The 20,256-nt window shown below is 34.6% G+C and overlaps 1 protein-coding gene across 2 annotated transcripts in view; it reads right to left on the bottom strand.

Moving 5' to 3' along the window:
* The window catches only part of LOC107558863 (zinc finger protein 618-like), a 75,595-nt gene that overhangs the window by 50,285 nt on the left and 5,054 nt on the right, over positions 1-20,256 (bottom strand). The gene's annotated exons all lie outside the window — the stretch shown is intronic.

Genomic DNA, 20,256 nt, shown 5'->3' with positions numbered 1-20,256 from the left:
CCCCCCCCTTTTTTCCCCTCAAGAGGCAACGAGAGAGAGAGAGAGAGATCTAACAGTTAGCTTGCAGTACCAGTCTAGGCCACCAGATGCCACTGTCATTTGGTACTGCATGCTAATTATCAGCTAGCCTTCATTTTTTCCCCACTCTCTTTCTTGTGGTGGTGCCTCTTGGGGAAGGGGAAAAAAGAGAGATAACGTTTTGAAAGAGAAAAAAAGCTTTTGAAGACAGAGAAAAAAAAATTTTTGGAGGGAGAGGGAATCTACTTTTTTCCACCTGTTTTTGTTTTGTTTAGGTTTTTTGTTCCCCCACACATTGTGGTTCAGGGCTTCAAAGTTTTCTTTGAGGAGGTAAGAGAGGCAGTTCCTTCTGCACAATATGCAAAATAAAAAAAGGCACACAAATGTGAACCATGGCAAAACATGAGATTGAGTAATGCATAATCATCACTATTTTTTCTTACATAACACTGTCAAATAATTGAATGTGTTGATGAACTGAAATGCCTAAAACTGAAATACTAATTTAAAAATTTTATATATATATATACACACATACATACACAAGATTATTTGATGAATAAAAAAGTTAAAAATAAAAATTTATTTAAAATAGAAATATTTTCTAACAATATACACTACAGTTCAAAAGTTTGGGGTCAGTACATTTTTATTCTTTCTTTTTTTGAAAGAAAGTAAAACTTTTATTCAGCAAGGATGTGTTAAATTGTTAAGAAGTGATCACAAAAATTTATGTTGTTAGAAAAGATTTATATTTTGAATAAATGCTGTTCTTTTTTAATTTCTATTCATCAAAGCATCCTGAAAAAGTATCGCAGTTTCCAAAAAAATAATAAAAAAATATTTGGCAGCACAACTGTTGCCAACATGGATCATTCTAATAATAAATCAGCATATTAGAATGATTTCTTAAGGATCATGTGATACTTTATATACTGGAGTAATGGCTGATGGAAATTCAGCTTTGCATCACAAAAATAAATTATATTTTAAAGGATATTAAAATAGAAACCATTATTTTATATTGTAATAACATTTTGCAAGATATATATATATAATAATGCTATCTCAATGATACTCCAATTAGTGATGTAACGGTATGAAAACTTCTTATCACGATTATAGTGACCAAAATTATCACGGTTATCAGTATTATCACGGTATTGTTAAAATGAGCTGGAGATGTTCAAAAAGTATCGACACATAAATCACTTCAAGTTTTATATTTAAAAATCAACAAACAACAAATAGAATGGTAATTTTATTGTTTTAGTGATTATGCAAACAAAAAGTCAAAGATGTTTGGATTTTAAATGACAACTTGACTGACAACAGTTTAATAGCATGTTGAAATGTATGTAAATGTTCAAATAAAGCTTTGAAAAAGTTTCATAAAAAGGTAAACCTCGCATTTCAGCCTTTAAATAAAGAAAAGATATAAGTCAAAATGATAATTGATTAATAAATGATTATATGTATTTTATCTGCCCCATAAATAATTCTAGATAACTTATCTGAATTGTTTAAATGTGTAGAATCCACATAAGCTTGTTTTTCATCAACCGGTCAAAATTTACAGCAGGGCATGCGAATTCGGTCCGTTTCTGGCCAGACTGAAACTGCACACAGGCTGAATGTAAATATAAGTCTCTGTAAATCCACTCGCTGACAGCAGGTGGCGCTTATGGAAAAGCTGAATTAGAGCTGTTTCCCGTAACCTCCGTGGACAAAGCAGTATTGCGATTAAGAACACTTTAGGTATTACATGGAGCGAAGATGAAAACAAAATGCCATCGAATCATTTCTGAAGACAGTCAGAACCTTCAGAGGTACATTCATATAATTAATTCATCCATATATTCATTTGTATAATTCCCTTCGCACTCTTTTAAAACTTCTAAAAACTATAAAAACTACTCTGCCTGATGTGTGCATGTGAGACTGTTACTTAAAACTGTGCTTTATGCTGGACAGTATTTATTTATCACTAGTTGTTCAAATCGCGGTAATCTATTACGGTTTTAATGATAATTAAAAGATGAAACGGTAATACTAACCATGGGGAATTTTTATCACGATTTATCGCCAAACCGGTAATCGTTACATCCCTAACTACAATCATACTGATGAGGTGGGGACAAATTCACAGGACAGGAGTTGATGCCTCTATCGCACTATGAACGACTCATTACCGTGTGATAATAATGTGATAATGCACACCTGTTATGCCTGCAAACGGCTGAGTGAGATAAACAAACTGGTGGAAATGAACAGACTAATTACAAAGATCTCAGCACTTTTGGTCATGTGCAGACTGAAATGAACCTGAACTGATCTGTGAGTCGGTGATTCAATTAAAGCTGCCGAACTGTGGCTGTGATCATCAGTGCTTACAATGGATCTGCGGACTAATGGACTGTTCATAATAACAGCCAACAAAAACAAATAAAAGGAACATTTTTATTATTGTGCTTAACATACTTTATTATTTTTTTTTATTTGGCTACTAAATACTACATTATTAACAGCATACAAAAGTATTGAACTGGTGGCTTGTTAAAGAAACGCACATTACTCAAGTAGATTAACGAATGCTGCTACCGTAATTTAATAGTTCCTTTGACAAAAAGCATCAGACAGCAATTCATATTTGCAGTACATGGTGAAAATAACAAATATGATAGCTGCAAACATGAAATAGTGCAGCAAAGTTGAAGTTCAGAACAGAAGTCTCCGCATCGGATTTACACACCTTGCATCTTTAACAGATTTTTTTTTTTCATGCAGGATTCAGTGCACAGTCCATAAGATCTAACATCTGGATTTGCTAAAGTTTGCAAGGTTAGAGATAAATGTTTATTAGGACTTAATTATATGCATATACATATACTTAAAATCATAGTGCTTGCCTTTCCATTATTAGATCAAACCATTAAGGACAAAAAAAAAATAATAATAATAATGACGGAGAATGGATGCTCCTGTGCATCTGCATTCTGTCGAAATAAAAGTCCTACTTCTGACTCTCATCGGCCAAACAAAAATACTGATAATGTATTTAATTAATACATTATCTGCATTTGTGCTGGTAGCTGTGTTTTAAAACATACTAGTTGGTTTCAAGCAACAAATCAGACACTAGCTGGTCTAACTGGGTTTTTAGAATGTGTTACAACCTAAGCTTCAACGTTTTACTATTAAAAAAATAAAATAAAAAAAAGAGACAAATCTAAATATACGACAAAAGATCAGAACCACCACATTAACATTCCTCGACTGAAATTATACAGTTTTATCACTTCCCATGTTGGAATTTAAAACTGTAATCAAATAAAAAATGCAAATTGTAAGAAAAGCGGTCATTTTTAAATTGACATGATCAAAAACCTATATATTCTTGCATCACAACTTAAGTAATGTATAGAACAGTGTGGATAGCACCTCTTAATTACAGGTATGTCCATCAGAAGAAGAGCCAAGAGGCATTATTAGTGTGCACAGGTACGTTCTTTCACTGATTCACTTCGAAAACCTGCTCTGAACTGCGGTAACTATGAGCAGAATTTCAACACTGTCATCTAATGAGAATTTATTACTCTCAGGCTATTTAAGGAGATGACTGGAAGAGATTAGGCTGACAGCCCTAGTTTCCTTGAACCAGAACACACAGATACGTTCCGGTCATGAAAAACACTGGCCTAAAAAAAAAAGAGGGAGTAAAAATAAATGAATAAATAAATTCATTTATTTTGTTTGTATATATTTTTTTTCTTTTTACTATTTTACATTTAAATGAAAGTGGTGAAAAAAGAAATATCTCCTCTTAAATTTCATCTGAGTGGGCAACTCAAAAAAGCCTTTTCAATTTATATGCTAATGATCTCGGAAATTAAAATTTAATAACTGGGAGATATTGAAAAGCATACTTGAATTATACAAAAAATAAATCCTGAAAGAATAGACTAAAATTAGAAATTCAGGGCAGCACACAGGCCAGTGCTGAGCCCTTAAACACTCGTGATTAAATTTTTGATGGAAATCAAAATTGCAAAACAAGCAGGAGATGAAGAGACTGAACCTGCTCCATTGTGACGCTAAAAAACTAAAGAGAGGGGTTTGTGTGTGTGTGTGTGAGAGAGAGAGAGAGAGAGAGAGAGAGAGAGAGAGAGAGAGAGAGATCAGGGCAGATATGTACACATTTATGTAAAAAACTAAAACAAATATAATTACAGCCCCACAATTGTGTGTTGTGCATTTATTACTTTGTTATTCATTGCCATTTAATTTATACATGTATTAATTCAAATTAGGGTTATTTATCATTTATTACAATATATAAATACTTCATTTTGAATTATTGCATTCATAATTACACTCCCTGGCTTTTCATTTTGTTGGATGTTCCATTATTTCCCCCGGAGCTTTAATCGTCCGATACTTGCTCATGTCTAGCAGAGATCAGAGGACTGAACATCTGCTGCGGTTAATGCAGTATGGCTAGCTGTTTTTTCATCAATTTTACCCCACCTTATAACCTGCACTGTTATTATTTTACTTGCACCCCAGCAAAAACTGAGACACTGCAACCACATACGCTACAAATAAGAGCTACATGATCGATTCTTGTGTCAAATGCAACTGGAAATAAAAGAACACTAAATGAGTTCTAGGAAGTTATCGCTGGTTGATTTTTCCAGATATCAAAACATTAAAGGGATGGTTCACCCATAAATGAAAATTATGTCATTAATTACTCACCCTCATGTCGTTCCAAACCCGTAAGACCTTCGTTCATTTTCGGAACACAAATTAAGAATTTTTTTTTTGCTAAAATCCACAAATTAGTTTTTTTTTTTTATATATAAAAATGACAATGCACTAGTGTAAACGTAGCCTCAATTGCAGAATTAACTTACAAAAATACAATAAACATCAAATTAAGATGTGCACTCACAAAAAAATAACAGACAAAACTACTTTCATTTGTCATTTTTTGCGATATTGTTAAATTGGTCATGAACTGAGAAACCAAAATTCCCTTGAGCTTTTGACATATAAGATATCATTGTACCATAAAAGCATCCTGTAAGTTTCAGAACTCAAAACTTCGTTAGTCTAAAAACAGTTTTGAAGGCAGTCCGAATACTGAAAGCGGCTTTTGTCTTCAGCATTCGGAAGCTAAGGAAGCTTTTGAAATGTTCTACTCTTTGATGTAATAGTGTGAATAAGCACCGCCGAGAAGATCATCAACGCATGATTCTACACTGGAGCCTGTTTAGCCCCGCCCACTGATTCACACATGTAGTGTTTACGAGAGAGGCGAATACGCAGGTCTATGCAGAAACCAAACGATGAAGATGCTCTGAAGACAACAAGAAACTGTGCAGTGGCAAGTTGTGGAAAAACAGTGATTGCATTGCCTTCCTTCTGATCCCAAAGTTAGGAAAGAGTGGATGAACTTTATTTTTAAAAAAGATCCAGACTGCATCAGTAAGAACTGGGTCCTTTGTTCACTTCATTTTACCGCGGATTTGTTTACAAACAAGGCACAATTCTACGCAGGATTTTCAAAAAGATTGAAACTAAGGGTGTTTTCACATATAGTTGTCACCAACCCCAGTTCACTTAAAGTGAACCAGAAAGGAAACCAGCCAAAAGTGATCTCAGTCCTTTTGGAGTTCACAATATAGTGGACTCAGAAGAGAACCCGGTTCTCTTCTTGAACCTCTTCAGCACTGAAGTAATCTCAGACCCTTTCTTGTTCACACCACAACTTCATAAGTACTCAGAATCCAGCTTTCTGTGCAGCAATGAAATGCTGGAGTCTGACCTACTGGAAAATTTGTGATGAGTTGGCAATCCTTGATCATGTCACCGGTCAAGACATTTGCAGAACTTTAACAAAGCATTTCAGGTCAATTTTTTAAAAATTAAAAGGGAATATTATGTAAAGTTAATTCAACTTGCTTTTTTCCTCAGATAGTATTAAAATGTTTATTTGCTACTAACTTTATATTGCTACTATATTGTTTCGCTGCTTTTATTGACACACACAAGACGCTGCACAATATATAATTTCAGCATGGATATCGTGATGTGTGCAGCCGCGATAGTCACATCGCAGGATGTGTGATGTTTAGTATACTGATCGTTATATTATACTGATCATTTTCTTTGCTCACACACAGAAGCCGTGTCTACACCGGACTTGTCATGCCGTCCCGCACTGCAACAAGTAGCAAATCATTGCAATTCATTTGAACTTTATGTCAGTACGTCATAAATAGAATGATGCTTATATAAATGTGTGTGTATATATATATATCTGCCCTTATCCAGAACACAAGAAATCTCTCTTTAGTTTTGTAGCATCACAATGCAGCAGGTTCAGTGTCTTCATCTCCTGCTTGTTTTGCAATTTTGATTTCCATCAAAAATTTAATCACGAGTGTTTAAGGGCTCAGCACTGGCCTGTGTGCTGCCCTGAATTTCTAATTTTAGTCTATTCTTTCAGGATTTATTTTTTGTATAATTCAAGTATGCTTTTCAATATCTCCCAGTTATTAAATTTTAATTTCCGAGATCATTAGCATATAAATTGAAAAGGCTTTTTTGAGTTGCCCACTCAGATGAAATTTAAGAGGAGATATTTCTTTTTTCACCACTTTCATTTAAATGTAAAATAGTAAAAAGAAAAAAAATATATACAAACAAAATAAATGAATTTATTTATTCATTTATTTTTACTCCCTCTTTTTTTTTTAGGCCAGTGTTTTTCATGACCGGAACGTATCTGTGTGTTCTGGTTCAAGGAAACTAGGGCTGTCAGCCTAATCTCTTCCAGTCATCTCCTTAAATAGCCTGAGAGTAATAAATTCTCATTAGATGACAGTGTTGAAATTCTGCTCATAGTTACCGCAGTTCAGAGCAGGTTTTCGAAGTGAATCAGTGAAAGAACGTACCTGTGCACACTAATAATGCCTCTTGGCTCTTCTTCTGATGGACATACCTGTAATTAAGAGGTGCTATCCACACTGTTCTATACATTACTTAAGTTGTGATGCAAGAATATATAGGTTTTTGATCATGTCAATTTAAAAATGACCGCTTTTCTTACAATTTGCATTTTTTATTTGATTACAGTTTTAAATTCCAACATGGGAAGTGATAAAACTGTATAATTTCAGTCGAGGAATGTTAATGTGGTGGTTCTGATCTTTTGTCGTATATTTAGATTTGTCTCTTTTTTTTATTTTATTTTTTTAATAGTAAAACGTTGAAGCTTAGGTTGTAACACATTCTAAAAACCCAGTTAGACCAGCTAGTGTCTGATTTGTTGCTTGAAACCAACTAGTATGTTTTAAAACACAGCTACCAGCACAAATGCAGATAATGTATTAATTAAATACATTATCAGTATTTTTGTTTGGCCGATGAGAGTCAGAAGTAGGACTTTTATTTCGACAGAATGCAGATGCACAGGAGCATCCATTCTCCGTCATTATTATTATTATTTTTTTTTTGTCCTTAATGGTTTGATCTAATAATGGAAAGGCAAGCACTATGATTTTAAGTATATGTATATGCATATAATTAAGTCCTAATAAACATTTATCTCTAACCTTGCAAACTTTAGCAAATCCAGATGTTAGATCTTATGGACTGTGCACTGAATCCTGCATGAAAAAAAAAAATCTGTTAAAGATGCAAGGTGTGTAAATCCGATGCGGAGACTTCTGTTCTGAACTTCAACTTTGCTGCACTATTTCATGTTTGCAGCTATCATATTTGTTATTTTCACCATGTACTGCAAATATGAATTGCTGTCTGATGCTTTTTGTCAAAGGAACTATTAAATTACGGTAGCAGCATTCGTTAATCTACTTGAGTAATGTGCGTTTCTTTAACAAGCCACCAGTTCAATACTTTTGTATGCTGTTAATAATGTAGTATTTAGTAGCCAAATAAAAAAAAATAATAAAGTATGTTAAGCACAATAATAAAAATGTTCCTTTTATTTGTTTTTGTTGGCTGTTATTATGAACAGTCCATTAGTCCGCAGATCCATTGTAAGCACTGATGATCACAGCCACAGTTCGGCAGCTTTAATTGAATCACCGACTCACAGATCAGTTCAGGTTCATTTCAGTCTGCACATGACCAAAAGTGCTGAGATCTTTGTAATTAGTCTGTTCATTTCCACCAGTTTGTTTATCTCACTCAGCCGTTTGCAGGCATAACAGGTGTGCATTATCACATTATTATCACACGGTAATGAGTCGTTCATAGTGCGATAGAGGCATCAACTCCTGTCCTGTGAATTTGTCCCCACCTCATCAGTATGATTGTAGTTAGGGATGTAACGATTACCGGTTTGGCGATAAATCGTGATAAAAATTCCCCATGGTTAGTATTACCGTTTCATCTTTTAATTATCATTAAAACCGTAATAGATTACCGTGATTTGAACAACTCGCGATAAATAAATACTGTCCAGCATAAAGCACAGTTTTAAGTAACAGTCTCACATGCACACATCAGGCAGAGTAGTTTTTATAGTTTTTAGAAGTTTTAAAAGAGTGCGAAGGGAATTATACAAATGAATATATGGATGAATTAATTATATGAATGTACCTCTGAAGGTTCTGACTGTCTTCAGAAATGATTCGATGGCATTTTGTTTTCATCTTCGCTCTATGTAATGCCTAAAGTGTTCTTAATCGCAATACTGCTTTGTCCACGGAGGTTACGGGAAACAGCTCTAATTCAGCTTTTCCATAAGCGCCACCTGCTGTCAGCGAGTGGATTTACAGAGACTTATATTTACATTCAGCCTGTGTGCAGTTTCAGTCTGGCCAGAAACGGACCGAATTCGCATGCCCTGCTGTAAATTTTGACCGGTTGATGAAAAACAAGCTTATGTGGATTCTACACATTTAAACAATTCAGATAAGTTATCTAGAATTATTTATGGGGCAGATAAAATACATATAATCATTTATTAATCAATTATCATTTTGACTTATATCTTTTCTTTATTTAAAGGCTGAAATGCGAGGTTTACCTTTTTATGAAACTTTTTCAAAGCTTTATTTGAACATTTACATACATTTCAACATGCTATTAAACTGTTGTCAGTCAAGTTGTCATTTAAAATCCAAACATCTTTGACTTTTTGTTTGCATAATCACTAAAACAATAACATTACCAATGATGTCCGGATTTTAAATGACAACTTGACTGACAACAGTTTAATAGCATGTTGAAATGTATGTAAATGTTCAAATAAAGCTTTGAAAAAGTTTCATAAAAAGGTAAACCTCGCATTTCAGCCTTTAAATAAAGAAAAGATATAAGTCAAAATGATAATTGATTAATAAATGATTATATGTATTTTATCTGCCCCATAAATAATTCTAGATAACTTATCTGAATTGTTTAAATGTGTAGAATCCACATAAGCTTGTTTTTCATCAACCGGTCAAAATTTACAGCAGGGCATGCGAATTCGGTCCGTTTCTGGCCAGACTGAAACTGCACACAGGCTGAATGTAAATATAAGTCTCTGTAAATCCACTCGCTGACAGCAGGTGGCGCTTATGGAAAAGCTGAATTAGAGCTGTTTCCCGTAACCTCCGTGGACAAAGCAGTATTGCGATTAAGAACACTTTAGGTATTACATGGAGCGAAGATGAAAACAAAATGCCATCGAATCATTTCTGAAGACAGTCAGAACCTTCAGAGGTACATTCATATAATTAATTCATCCATATATTCATTTGTATAATTCCCTTCGCACTCTTTTAAAACTTCTAAAAACTATAAAAACTACTCTGCCTGATGTGTGCATGTGAGACTGTTACTTAAAACTGTGCTTTATGCTGGACAGTATTTATTTATCACTAGTTGTTCAAATCGCGGTAATCTATTACGGTTTTAATGATAATTAAAAGATGAAACGGTAATACTAACCATGGGGAATTTTTATCACGATTTATCGCCAAACCGGTAATCGTTACATCCCTAACTACAATCATACTGATGAGGTGGGGACAAATTCACAGGACAGGAGTTGATGCCTCTATCGCACTATGAACGACTCATTACCGTGTGATAATAATGTGATAATGCACACCTGTTATGCCTGCAAACGGCTGAGTGAGATAAACAAACTGGTGGAAATGAACAGACTAATTACAAAGATCTCAGCACTTTTGGTCATGTGCAGACTGAAATGAACCTGAACTGATCTGTGAGTCGGTGATTCAATTAAAGCTGCCGAACTGTGGCTGTGATCATCAGTGCTTACAATGGATCTGCGGACTAATGGACTGTTCATAATAACAGCCAACAAAAACAAATAAAAGGAACATTTTTATTATTGTGCTTAACATACTTTATTATTTTTTTTTATTTGGCTACTAAATACTACATTATTAACAGCATACAAAAGTATTGAACTGGTGGCTTGTTAAAGAAACGCACATTACTCAAGTAGATTAACGAATGCTGCTACCGTAATTTAATAGTTCCTTTGACAAAAAGCATCAGACAGCAATTCATATTTGCAGTACATGGTGAAAATAACAAATATGATAGCTGCAAACATGAAATAGTGCAGCAAAGTTGAAGTTCAGAACAGAAGTCTCCGCATCGGATTTACACACCTTGCATCTTTAACAGATTTTTTTTTTTCATGCAGGATTCAGTGCACAGTCCATAAGATCTAACATCTGGATTTGCTAAAGTTTGCAAGGTTAGAGATAAATGTTTATTAGGACTTAATTATATGCATATACATATACTTAAAATCATAGTGCTTGCCTTTCCATTATTAGATCAAACCATTAAGGACAAAAAAAAAATAATAATAATAATGACGGAGAATGGATGCTCCTGTGCATCTGCATTCTGTCGAAATAAAAGTCCTACTTCTGACTCTCATCGGCCAAACAAAAATACTGATAATGTATTTAATTAATACATTATCTGCATTTGTGCTGGTAGCTGTGTTTTAAAACATACTAGTTGGTTTCAAGCAACAAATCAGACACTAGCTGGTCTAACTGGGTTTTTAGAATGTGTTACAACCTAAGCTTCAACGTTTTACTATTAAAAAAATAAAATAAAAAAAAGAGACAAATCTAAATATACGACAAAAGATCAGAACCACCACATTAACATTCCTCGACTGAAATTATACAGTTTTATCACTTCCCATGTTGGAATTTAAAACTGTAATCAAATAAAAAATGCAAATTGTAAGAAAAGCGGTCATTTTTAAATTGACATGATCAAAAACCTATATATTCTTGCATCACAACTTAAGTAATGTATAGAACAGTGTGGATAGCACCTCTTAATTACAGGTATGTCCATCAGAAGAAGAGCCAAGAGGCATTATTAGTGTGCACAGGTACGTTCTTTCACTGATTCACTTCGAAAACCTGCTCTGAACTGCGGTAACTATGAGCAGAATTTCAACACTGTCATCTAATGAGAATTTATTACTCTCAGGCTATTTAAGGAGATGACTGGAAGAGATTAGGCTGACAGCCCTAGTTTCCTTGAACCAGAACACACAGATACGTTCCGGTCATGAAAAACACTGGCCTAAAAAAAAAAGAGGGAGTAAAAATAAATGAATAAATAAATTCATTTATTTTGTTTGTATATATTTTTTTTCTTTTTACTATTTTACATTTAAATGAAAGTGGTGAAAAAAGAAATATCTCCTCTTAAATTTCATCTGAGTGGGCAACTCAAAAAAGCCTTTTCAATTTATATGCTAATGATCTCGGAAATTAAAATTTAATAACTGGGAGATATTGAAAAGCATACTTGAATTATACAAAAAATAAATCCTGAAAGAATAGACTAAAATTAGAAATTCAGGGCAGCACACAGGCCAGTGCTGAGCCCTTAAACACTCGTGATTAAATTTTTGATGGAAATCAAAATTGCAAAACAAGCAGGAGATGAAGAGACTGAACCTGCTCCATTGTGACGCTAAAAAACTAAAGAGAGGGGTTTGTGTGTGTGTGTGTGTGTGTGAGAGAGAGAGAGAGAGAGAGAGAGAGAGAGAGAGAGAGAGATCAGGGCAGATATGTACACATTTATGTAAAAAACTAAAACAAATATAATTACAGCCCCACAATTGTGTGTTGTGCATTTATTACTTTGTTATTCATTGCCATTTAATTTATACATGTATTAATTCAAATTAGGGTTATTTATCATTTATTACAATATATAAATACTTCATTTTGAATTATTGCATTCATAATTACACTCCCTGGCTTTTCATTTTGTTGGATGTTCCATTATTTCCCCCGGAGCTTTAATCGTCCGATACTTGCTCATGTCTAGCAGAGATCAGAGGACTGAACATCTGCTGCGGTTAATGCAGTATGGCTAGCTGTTTTTTCATCAATTTTACCCCACCTTATAACCTGCACTGTTATTATTTTACTTGCACCCCAGCAAAAACTGAGACACTGCAACCACATACGCTACAAATAAGAGCTACATGATCGATTCTTGTGTCAAATGCAACTGGAAATAAAAGAACACTAAATGAGTTCTAGGAAGTTATCGCTGGTTGATTTTTCCAGATATCAAAACATTAAAGGGATGGTTCACCCATAAATGAAAATTATGTCATTAATTACTCACCCTCATGTCGTTCCAAACCCGTAAGACCTTCGTTCATTTTCGGAACACAAATTAAGAATTTTTTTTTTGCTAAAATCCACAAATTAGTTTTTTTTTTATATATATAAAAATGACAATGCACTAGTGTAAACGTAGCCTCAATTGCAGAATTAACTTACAAAAATACAATAAACATCAAATTAAGATGTGCACTCACAAAAAAATAACAGACAAAACTACTTTCATTTGTCATTTTTTGCGATATTGTTAAATTGGTCATGAACTGAGAAACCAAAATTCCCTTGAGCTTTTGACATATAAGATATCATTGTACCATAAAAGCATCCTGTAAGTTTCAGAACTCAAAACTTCGTTAGTCTAAAAACAGTTTTGAAGGCAGTCCGAATACTGAAAGCGGCTTTTGTCTTCAGCATTCGGAAGCTAAGGAAGCTTTTGAAATGTTCTACTCTTTGATGTAATAGTGTGAATAAGCACCGCCGAGAAGATCATCAACGCATGATTCTACACTGGAGCCTGTTTAGCCCCGCCCACTGATTCACACATGTAGTGTTTACGAGAGAGGCGAATACGCAGGTCTATGCAGAAACCAAACGATGAAGATGCTCTGAAGACAACAAGAAACTGTGCAGTGGCAAGTTGTGGAAAAACAGTGATTGCATTGCCTTCCTTCTGATCCCAAAGTTAGGAAAGAGTGGATGAACTTTATTTTAAAAAAAGATCCAGACTGCATCAGTAAGAACTGGGTCCTTTGTTCACTTCATTTTACCGCGGATTTGTTTACAAACAAGGCACAATTCTACGCAGGATTTTCAAAAAGATTGAAACTAAGGGTGTTTTCACATATAGTTGTCACCAACCCCAGTTCACTTAAAGTGAACCAGAAAGGAAACCAGCCAAAAGTGATCTCAGTCCTTTTGGAGTTCACAATATAGTGGACTCAGAAGAGAACCCGGTTCTCTTCTTGAACCTCTTCAGCACTGAAGTAATCTCAGACCCTTTCTTGTTCACACCACAACTTCATAAGTACTCAGAATCCAGCTTTCTGTGCAGCAATGAAATGCTGGAGTCTGACCTACTGGAAAATTTGTGATGAGTTGGCAATCCTTGATCATGTCACCGGTCAAGACATTTGCAGAACTTTAACAAAGCATTTCAGGTCAATTTTTTAAAAATTAAAAGGGAATATTATGTAAAGTTAATTCAACTTGCTTTTTTCCTCAGATAGTATTAAAATGTTTATTTGCTACTAACTTTATATTGCTACTATATTGTTTCGCTGCTTTTATTGACACACACAAGACGCTGCACAATATATAATTTCAGCATGGATATCGTGATGTGTGCAGCCGCGATAGTCACATCGCAGGATGTGTGATGTTTAGTATACTGATCGTTATATTATACTGATCATTTTCTTTGCTCACACACAGAAGCCGTGTCTACACCGGACTTGTCATGCCGTCCCGCACTGCAACAAGTAGCAAATCATTGCAATTCATTTGAACTTTATGTCAGTACGTCATAAATAGAATGATGCATCAGTTTGCTGTTGGTGATTTGTCGTGTCACGCCGCGCCGCATCCAGTGCAGACAGCATTACTGATTATAATTGGTTCTATAGTATTTTATAGTCCCCCTCTATAAAACACCTGCGTCCCGTGCCCCCCTCTCCCTCACCGGGCCCTTGGAATCGTCCTAACCTTCCCTCCTAACCGTCCTAATCTAGGGTGAAAACACCCTAAAAGACTATGCAGTGCCGACTATATTGGATCCGATGTCGCAACACAAGTGTGAGCAACTGTTTTCATTATGTGGTCACTATTGCTTTGTCTCTTCTTACAGATCGTTTTATGTATCGAGTTATTTATACGTTTTTGACCTAAATCACAGCAGCGTCCATCTATGAGGAATGTACGCTGCCAAACAGACACAACTATTAGCCAATCATAGCAGTGGGTGTTTACGTCCGAGTCTACAATCCGCCACACCTATTCAAACAGAGTGTTCTGATGAGGGGGATTATAAACAGGACAGAAAATTGCTCATTACTTCTAAATTATGAAGTATCTAAATTATTTTGATGTAAAAATCTTGATAACATTAAAAGTGGACCTCAGAGAACAGTACAAAATAAAACACAAAAGGCAGTTCATGACCCCTTTAATAAACGTTTGTTAACCGGCTGTTGATATGGACATTAGGGCATATGCGAGATATCATCTTTATATGATAAAATTACTTAGCCATAGTGTACATGCAAAATGTTTGAAAGTGTATGGGATTTAGCAAGCAAGGTGAGGAAATGTAGAACAATTATAAATCTGCCGAGAACTGGCCACCCTCCAAAGTATCTGGGCAAAAAGACCCACAGTAAAGGAGGCCATCAAGAGGCCTACGGCAACTTGAAAGAGTTACAGTCACCATGAACTAACCGCATACACAATCCAGACTAACATGAGAGACATGACTACAAACTGTAAAGGACAGAAACATATTCCACAGTAGAGCACTGCTTTAGATTTCGGCTTAGGCATGTATGCAATAAACCAATACACACAAATGTATTAAGTACACAAATGTTTAAAACGTGGCCAACCATTATCTAGGGTTGCCACCTTCAGTGAGGCAAAATAAGGGACACCCATACACGACCCCCCCACAGACCCCCCATTCTGAACCAGTAATCACGTTTTTTTCCAATTCTGCATGGATTAGCATTACTAATAATAGAAAAGCAATTGTTATAATACCTTCACATACCATTTACTTTATTCGTTTAAGAATTTACTTAACAGAACTGTTAAGCTGTTAGACAGTAAACTAATGAAGATGGAAAATGGGAGCTCTGTGCGCTCAGGCACTGACGGTCAAAATAAAAGTTCTGCAAACGGTCAAAGTAATTACAAACAAATAAATAAAATGAAATAGTTTTAAATATATTAAAGTACAAAACAACAACTAGGGATGCACCGATATGAAAATTTTGGCCGATACCGATAACTCTTTATTTTTGAAAGCCGATAACCGATATGTTGGCCGATAACTCTATATCCAAATTGTTATATACTTTTTGAGAGCCTGATTACAAAAAAGGTCTCATCATTAAAAGCCACATCCCAAACACTTCAACATAAGCAGCCTAGTTTGAACGGTGTACGTTTTAAAAATATTTTTACTCTCCCATTACCAAATTTAGTCATAAAAAAGTCTTACAAATAAATAAAATAATGCATAAATAATGCAAACAAGTCACTGGACATCATTACACGTGTAAAGAATCAAAATGAATGCGCCACAGATCAATAAAACAGAATAGCCTCTGCACGGACAATAATTAAATGATTTTAAGTACTAAACCATATTGTTGATGAAAATAATAAGAGAAAAATACAAGTGGTTGTTGTTATTAATAATATATCAATGATTTTGAAAAAGTAACAAATTAATACCACTGTTTTAAATAGCAGCCATTGAGCTGCAGCTCAAGCTGAAGCTGAAGAGCTGAATGAACACGGTAAACTGAAGCGTTTTGCTGGCAGCTTATTTAACTCAAGGAAATGCATCCTGAGATTAATATTAATACAACATAAACATAATATTACAACTTATATATGAAATGACAAATGACGCAGTTATTGCATGCTATAGTCAGAATGTGTGATCCTGTTGTGGATGCGCTCTTCCCATAACAACGCGCTGAAACACAGCAACTAAACCCAAAGAATTCACAACGTTTTATTATAATAATGTTCTCATTAGAATGTTATATACACGACATTCCCAATCATAGTTATTAATGTTGTGCACTGCTGTTTGAGCTGCGTGCGCTGAGCTAAAGACGATCACCGGTAAACTGAAGCACTTTTAACTTAACCAAACGCATTCTATATGAGATAAATCAGATATACATCAAATAAACACAATATTACAACGTACAATTGCACAAAAGGCTGCAAACGAACAGCGCGCATCTGAGGTGTCTCTGAAGGAAATAATGCATTATTTATCGGCTTTAAGATATCGGCCAAATTTTCTTATCAGGCCGATACCGATAACAGAAAAAATGAGCCGATATGGGCCGATACCGATATGGTGGCCGATATATCGTGCATCCCTAACAACAACTATAAAAAAACAATAAGGAATCTGAATATTTTCAGATATCTTATCTGGCATGTTTTATTCCCGATTAAAATGCAAAAATGTTTAAAATGTAAAGAATTTTTTTTTTAATAAAAATATTAAGTGCAAGTATTTACAGTGTCTGCAGTGCATGTTCACTATTACGATTTTTTTAAATTATGTATTGGTTTATTTTTTTGTATTAGCGAATACCAGCACATGTCTAGGATGCGGATGTAAATTTACTGAACCTATAAAACAGTGCTGCACCAATCAGAAAATTTGAGAAACACTATGATCAGCCGGTACCAATCTGGTCACCGCTATTTATATTTATTTTCCAGCTAAGCCTACATGCTGCAGCAAAATACACCACACTGCGAAATAACAGGAATTATATGTAGTGAAATGTTAACACACTATAATTATGTCTTTTTTTAAAGCTTGAAACCAGTTGAACTTGTAATGGGCAAAAACTGCTGAACAAATGCTTTAAAATATCTTATTTTGTATTTCAAAGTAGTAGGAAAGCCGTGGGAGTTTGGAACCACATGTGGAAATTTCTTCAATTTTTGTGTGAACTTCTTTTAAGATTCTGGAGTACTTCTAGGTGACTAAACAAATGCAAGCATATCTGTGACACTGACCATGTTAACTCTTTTGTGCAAAAGGTCAGATTTGCTTGCTTCCACTGAAGCAAGTAAGATGCTCTTTGGAATATTCACAAATGCTGGGATAACATGGATCATCAGTTTTGCACAACCTCACAGAGTCCGTGTCAGCCTGAGCGCAAACGGTCATTTAAAATAAAACCAGCATATAGCAAATAAGAAATATAGTTATATACAATACAAAATTGTATATTCTGACAACTGCTGAAATGTATCATGGTACAAGGTATTATTGATACTGTAATCACTGAATTAAAACTACATTACAAAACAAGCTGAAAGATTAAAGAACTTGTTATTGTGAGTTTTAGTTACTTGTTTGAAAAAGATCTCAAAATAACATTTAGCGATTTAAATATAATTTTTTTTTTAATTATATAATTTGAATATAAAAGTAATTCTGGCTTAAATTCTGTTTTTACTCAATTCAATTTTTTACTCACTCATTTACTCACCTTAAAGTCATTCCAAACCTGTATGCATTTCTTTCTCTTGTCTAACTCAAAATATGATGTATTGGGAAAAAAGGAGTTTTTTTTTCTCTCCATCCTTACAATGAAAGGTTGTTTGGGACCCCAAATACATTCATTGCATGGGCAATGACAGCTGAAACACATTTTGAAGAATATTCACAAAGGTTTGGAACAACATGGGGTTGAGTAATTGATGGCAATTTTCATTTTTGGATTAATTATCCCTTTAAGAAACTGGACACTTAAACTAAATTAAGGCGGCACTTTGTCGTAAGGCGAGCTCGGGCTGATTAGAAGAAATTCCCCACGGAGCAGAAGGGCTTGGTCTGTATCTGTACTGAGACTCAAGATCATGACAGTGGGGTCTCACCATCCTTCAGGTTTTGGGGTTTAAGCAGGAGGTGTCAGACTGTCGTGAGACAGGTTCGTTTTACATTTGTTCAGATATTCGGTGCGGGTGACAAGACACTGGAGCAAAGTCACTAGAGTCAGAATTACCCTTATAACGATATATCACAGAGCTGTGGGACACTGAGGAACCAGCGATAGCCAGCATACACGCATCAGTGAGGAAAGTTGACATTTACTAAAAGACTAGCACATAACCTGATTTAGAGTGCTTTGAATTTTCATCCGTTGATGGAAATTAAGCCACAGTGCATTCCGAAAACCTATTAGCCAAGTTTTGTTTAATCTAGGCTTTTTCACTGTAGTTTCACAATAAATCATGCATGTTAGTTATAATAACACCAGCACACGTGAATCAACTAGGCAACCTCACTAATCAACTAGCTGTGAAGCAGCTGTTTAAGCAATAATGCCAGACCTGACACTAATCCCAGACCTTTTTTACTTAAAAATCATATATTTTGATTTTCGAGAAGACCCTAATAATAATAATCATCCTCATCCTCATCATCATATGAAATGAAGTGTCTTTTAATTGTTACATATTAAATTTACTGGAATATTGGAAAATTAAAATTAAAAATAAGAGAACAAAAGGTAAACTTGTGGGGCTAAATTTCCAGCAAAATTAACTAGGTTGTTCCATGGTTCCTAGGTTGTTTTGATTTTAATTATCACTATTATTATTATTTTTCCCTGGTTAATTAAAAAAAAAAAACACTAAAAGAAGAAAGCCAAAATATTAAATTAAATGGCATGGATAAATATTACAGTCAAATTACAGTGGGGTAGAAGGCAACATCATTATGTTATTTACATAGAGATAGGAGAATCTATTAATAAAATCCACTGACTTTAGTAGTTGCATTATATACCAGTGGTGACAGTTGGGTAAAAGAATATTTCTGGTGCTCAGGAAACCAAGGTACAATTCTAATTCCAAAATTAGTTGTTCTTCATATATTCTTCTTTAAAAGAAAAAAGTATTAGCGGTATGTAAAGTGACTCACATTTGGTTTTTGACCACTGAAAATGTGTACAGTTTAACAATTTACTCATTCAGCCACACTGAGATCCCTATATCTCTGGATCTGAACCATACAGGGCCTTACAATGAAGATACCAAAAGTCAACAGCTGCTATAGTCAACTTGTTTTCCTAATATACCTACCAATGTCTGTGTAATGAATGATGCTGTCATCTTTCTAAAGTCATTTTCATCTGTAATTTGGCTCCAAATCTCAAGTGAAAATTGCCATTTCGCCAAAATATCCATCCATGACATTTAATATTGTGGCTCGTATTACCATTTATCTGTGTCTTTCTTCAGGGAAAAAAAAAAGCTGGGCAACATCCTAAATTTGGTGTGACATAGAATGTTTATATGATGTATACAGAAACATTATAACTCAGCCAACCCATCCCTAACATTGCCATTTAATTTCCAAATAAAAGCAGACAAAGTACACCTTCAGAATGCCCTTAAACAATCAAAAAACAATTATTCACACAACCCTAATTTGGTACTAATGTCATAAGTCTGCCGCTTTAGCAGTGAGAATTTGCTATGAGCAACAAACCGTATGAAGTCAATGTAGCATATTATGAAATCTAGGTTCCCAGAGTGATGTAACGTTAATAATTACCAGAATCAAAAATAAGGCCTAAATTTACATATCCTACAGTGAAATAAAGGCAGTTGAGCTAAGCATTATCCTACAGAGTCACAATATCAGAGTCATTTTGTATTCATTGCTTTTGGGAAAAAGAAGGACATTAATGGAGTTTCTGAGGGATTTAACAGAAAGCACTGCACAGCACCGCAACTGTGTTACTTTATAGCTCAGTTTCCACACTTTATGAAGAATTTCAAGCAATAATTTACAAAA

The sequence above is a fragment of the Sinocyclocheilus grahami genome, unplaced genomic scaffold (assembly GCF_001515645.1).
Source record: "Sinocyclocheilus grahami isolate Dianchi unplaced genomic scaffold, SAMN03320097.WGS_v1.1 scaffold662.1, whole genome shotgun sequence".
Taxonomy (NCBI): domain Eukaryota; kingdom Metazoa; phylum Chordata; class Actinopteri; order Cypriniformes; family Cyprinidae; genus Sinocyclocheilus; species Sinocyclocheilus grahami.
This window is presented reverse-complemented; position numbering and strand designations above follow the sequence as displayed.